The following is a 5436-nucleotide window of genomic DNA, read 5'->3' as shown; positions in this document are numbered from 1 at the left end:
GTATTATGTTCGAGTATAATGACTTTTCTGGAGACTAGAAATCTACTCTGTAGGAATCAGCACGGGTTTCGGAAAAGACGGTCGTGTGATACCCAGCTCTCGCTATTCGTCCATGAGACTCAGAAGGGCATAGACACGGGTTCACAGGTAGATGCCGTGTTTCTTGACTTCCGCAAGGCTTTTGATACAGTTCCCCACAATCGTTTAATGAACAAAGTAAGAGCATACGGACTATCAGACCAATTGTGTGATTGGATTGAAGAGTTCCTACATGACAGAACGCAGCATGTCGTTCTCAATGGAGAGAAGTCTTCCGAAGTAAGAGTGATTTCAGGTGTGCCGCAGGGGAGTGTCATAGGACCGTTGCTATTCACAATATACATAAATGACCTTGAGGATATCATCGGAAGATCACTGAGGCTTTTTGCGGATGACGCTGTAGTATATCCAGAGGTTGTAACAATGGAAAATTGTACCGAAATGAAGAAGGATCTGCAACGAATTGACGCATGTTGCAGGGAATGGCAATTGAATCTCAATGTGGACAAGTGTAATGTGCTGCGAATACATAGAAAGATAAATCCCTTATCATTTAGCTACAATATAGCAGGTCAGCAACTGGGAGAACGCATTAGGAGTGATTTAAAATGGAATGATCATATGAAGTTGATCGTCGGTAAAGCAGATGCCAGACTGAAATTCATTGGAAGAATCCTAAGGAAATGCAATCCGACAACAAAGGAAGTAGGTTACAGTACCCTTGTTCGCCCACTGCTTCAATACTGCTCAGCAGTGTGGGATCCGCACCAGATAGGGTTGATAGAAGAGATAGAGAAGATCCAACGGAGAGCCGCGCGCTTCGTTACAGGACGATTTAGTAATCGCGAAAGCGTTACAGAGATGACAGATAAACTCGAAGACTCTGCACGGAGACGCTCAGTAGCTCTGTATGGGCTTCTGTTGAAGTTTCTAGAACATACCTTCACCGAGGAGTCAAGCAGTATATTGCTCCCTCCTACGTAGGTCTCGCGAAGAGACATGAGGATAAAATCAGAGAGATTAGAGGTCACACAGAGGCATACCGACAATCCTTCTTTCCACGAACAATACGAGACTGGAATAGAAGGGACAACTGATAGAGATACTCAAGGTACCCTCCGCCACACACCGTCAGGTAGCTTGCAGAGAATGGATGTAGATGTAGATGTAACGAGCGTGTGTTAAGGAGGTGACACGAAAAGAACTGTTACCCGTTCCAAGCAAAGGGCTCCAATTTATGCAAACGTCTGTCACGCCTAAGGAAGGAAAGCAAAAATAAACCGCGTGGTTTACAGGGATCGCCACGAAGGAAAACTAGTAATTTTGGGAGGAAACCCGTCGTCGTAGACAATTTCATAAAATCGATCCTTCCACAAACGATGGAGGGCTTTTACATCAATCTAAAAATAGTGCCGACATTACGGAAACTACAAATTGTCGTGAAACAAAAAACTCCAGTTTTACTCGTAACAGGCTCGCCAAAAGGAATATTTAACTTTTCTAAAATTCCATACTCTTTATGTAAGAAAGATTCTCTAATCTGTTTTTACACAAAACAAATAATCGTTGATGCTACCAAAACACATGTATCCTTTTTGACAGCTGACAATAGAGCAAATAGCCAATGGATATAACATTGTCCACATACTTTTCACGTACGTTTACGAAGGCAGTGACAAAAAATGTAGTGCAAATCGGACTAGTACAACACAAGAAATTGTAAATTTCTTGTTACTTTTTAAACACTCATCGTGTTGCAAGACCTGTTAAGTTTCAACGCAATCCTTCAAAGAAAACTTCTATCCTTTAGTAGAAACACAAAGTGAGAATAATTCTTAAATTCTACAGTTTCATTGCGCTTTATGGGGTAGAAGTAGAGGAACGTACATTCACATGAACAGGCATTCGGTTCCATGTTTGTAGTAAAATCCCGACTTACGTTCATATGTTAATATTATTTACTCTATAGCGTTATGTTTCGGAAGAAGCTATCGTCTTTTGTATTCTTTACGGTACTAAAACACTCGTCTAAAAATTAACGCTGCCGGGCCGTGTATGCAGACGGCGTCGCCGCCGACTTAAAGCGCGCGCCGCGGCAGGGCGGTACTGCGTCGTGAGACAGCCTGTGGAGGCGCCCGGTGACGTGGCTGGGTAGCCAGAGTGGGGACAGACTGTAAACGGGCACAGTGAGGATCCATAAGAAACGCATTGTCGTTGATACAATCTGTCATATTTCAGTGTCAGTTAATAACGTATCTACCATTAAAACTTTCAATAGGTCAGATTCAATGTATGACCATTCGACAGTCACAGTCGGTAGAGCGAAATGATGAGGTAGCTGGTAATGTGATTCTTGTTTGCGCCTCAGTGGATCCGAATATTTTTATTACTAGTCTTCGCTTTTTCTGTTAGGATCTGATACTTTTATTGCACCGAAAAGAAAGTATATTCTCTAATATTCGATGTTACATATGTACGTTCCATCTGAGGATGGAGTTTGTTCGAATGGTTTAATCTACAAGACAGATTGCACTACATGCAGTAAGATATAACAAGAAAGTGTAAAACAATTCTTTTTTATTTCACATGTTGTGAAGATTGTGCTGCTGAATAGGAACAAATATAAAGTAAGACTTTGAATCGCGCTATTTGTTACGGAGCTTCTCTTTCTGCCTTATAACATGTCCGTGGACACTACACGCAGAACAACGTGACTCTCACGTGGACAAGAGAGGAAAGGCGCGTTTTAATAGCGCTAGCTTAAGAATTTTACGCCCATGCATTTTGTAAAGTGGGTGATAGAGAGAAACGTGTGACGAGGGCCTCCCGACCGCTCGCCTGGTGCAGGTCTTTCGACTTGACGCCACTTGCGCGTCCTTGGAGATGAAATGATGACGATTAGGACAACACGACACCCAGTCCCTGAGCAGAGAAAATCTCCAACCCAGCCAGGAATCGAACCCGTCTGTCACGCTGACCACTCAGCTACCGGGGCGGACAACCGGGTGATGTGTGACCCAGATGCTGCCGCTGCGGTCGCGTGTACCACGTTGACACGCACATGCTGTATGCACAAGTCAGAGCGTTCGGCAGCACTTTCAACTTGGCACGCTCAAGACTGACGTTCACAACACCGTCCGTGTAGTGACGGCATTACACTTTCCTAAAACAGTGCACGGAGATCGGCGTAAATACTGTTGAGTGGTACTTAAGATAGGGAAATAAATTAGTGAAATCAAGGTGAAGTGAAGTAGAAATTTAAAATTAATGAGAAACTTCGTTTAGCTTAGAAGAGTTACACTCTGGCAAACAACGGGCAGAGCAGAGGAGGCAATGACCGCGAAGTCAGCACATTCAGGAGAAGCTATCGTCCTCCCCCACGTAAGCAGAAGCTGTCGATTCAGCCGTCAGGGCATCGCCCGTCCGGCTCACGTGTTCCTCAATTGTCACACGTCATCAAAGGCTCTCGCCTACATTCCGAGAGCCAATGACCGACGTTAAGAAGATTCTTCGCGAAACTTTTCGACGTGACAAAAGAGGCAACGACAGCGATGTTGTTCACCTCCAGTGAAGTGAAGTGAATAAGTACGCGAGACGCAGTGGGCCCGACAGGAGTAGCTTTCAGTTCAGTTCCGGTACAGTCGGTGCTCAAGACCGTCATGCAGGAATATACTACATCGTACACAGAAGCACCGAGTCCGCCGCTGTAATGGAATAGCAAGCAGCAGCCTCGGCGCCAGAAGACAGAAGGTATTTGAGGCCAGATTTTTATGTACCCGAGTGACTCGTGAGGACGGGAAGGAGACAGCGCACATCCGAGTCGTCACCGTCCGATTCACGACTTCTTCCTCAATAATTAAACGGACCACCTCGCGATGCGCGTCTCCAGTCAACTGGGCGAAACGGCGACACGAGATACACACCGCCGTGCGTAATCAGACGCCGCCGCTCACGCAAGCAGAAGGCTTCGCAAACGACACAGTTGCCAGTATCCCAGCCAGAAACCCTTGTACAAAACTTTCAATAAAAGTTATCTTATGTAAAACTGCTGTTTCATTCTACCTCATACCTGAGGCAAGGATGAACCCACCCTGCAAAAATGTTGTTAAGAGAGAAAAAGTAATTTATTTAGTGTTTTTCACCCTGACATAATGCTTTAGAATCAAATGCCCTTTGCAGTAGTGCTCATCCTGACAGATGACCATCACAAACAGAGAAAACCCAGTTACAGTACGGAGTAGAGAGGAGCGGAGAGTATTCGTTGTGAAGGGGTGCCGTCGAGAATAGATACGATGTGTCAGGGGACGAAAAGCAGTTCGCTATAAAATTAACGAAGAATGCCAACAAGTTAGGAATTACTACAATAATAGTGATTGCGATATTTCTCTCGGCAGTTTAAACCGAGTAGGTGAGCGAGTAAGGTAACCAGGAAAATAACAATAGCTACAGTTGTATGCTATAGCATACAATGTAAAGAATTTCAGGCAAATAGTTACCACATGTTACAGGTCCTGTACTGGCCTTTCTGGATACAGAAAATTTTCGACTGATGCCCTGGCCAGCACATTCTCCAGATCTCTCACCAACTGAAAAGGCCTGGTCAATGGTAGCCGAGCAACGGGCTCGTCACAATACTCCAGTCACTACTGTTGATGAACTGTGGTATCGTGTTGAAGCTGCATGGGCAGCTGTACCTGTACACGCCATCCAAGCTCTGTTTGACTCAATGCCCAGGCGTATCAAGGCCGTTATTACGGCCAGGGGTGGTTGTTCTGGGTACTGATTTCTCTGGATCTATGGACCCAAATTGCGTGAAAATGTAATCACATGTCAGTTCTAGTATAATATATTTGTCCAATGAATACCCGTTAATCATCTGTAGCAATTTTAATGGCCAGTAGTGTATAAGAACAGTAATAGGACGGACCTGCAAAATTACAGTCCAATATCGTTGACATCCATTTGCTGCAGAATTCTTGAACATACAGCTACGGAAAAAATCGCAACACCACAAGCAGTTGTGAGAGATAAACGAAAGTTGGTAGGCGTGTTTCTACAATTGAAAAATGGTGTCGATTTAAATTTCGCGCCATTCGCATAAGAATGGTGTTAGTAGGGGCACTGTGAGGGTGCAGATCAGGTCTACTGTAAATACACGCCGTGGCGGTTGTGAGCGTTAGTTACCTTCTAGATTGGACGTGGTGGTTTGATCTTAGCCAAGAATGCCTTTGAGGAGACAGAGGCGCCATTACGATCATCTTAATGAGTTTGAACGAGGTCGTGTAATAGGGACACGAGAAGCTGGATGTTCCTCCAGCGATTTCGCAGGAGACTTGGCAGAAATTTAGCACTGTATACTGGCAGCGGTGACCGCGAGAATGTACGGTCGCAAAAAGC

Source organism: Schistocerca gregaria, unplaced genomic scaffold (genome assembly GCF_023897955.1).
Source record: "Schistocerca gregaria isolate iqSchGreg1 unplaced genomic scaffold, iqSchGreg1.2 ptg000099l, whole genome shotgun sequence".
NCBI classification, from domain to species: domain Eukaryota; kingdom Metazoa; phylum Arthropoda; class Insecta; order Orthoptera; family Acrididae; genus Schistocerca; species Schistocerca gregaria.
The sequence above is the reverse complement of the archived record's forward strand: the minus strand, read 5'-3'. Positions refer to the sequence as shown.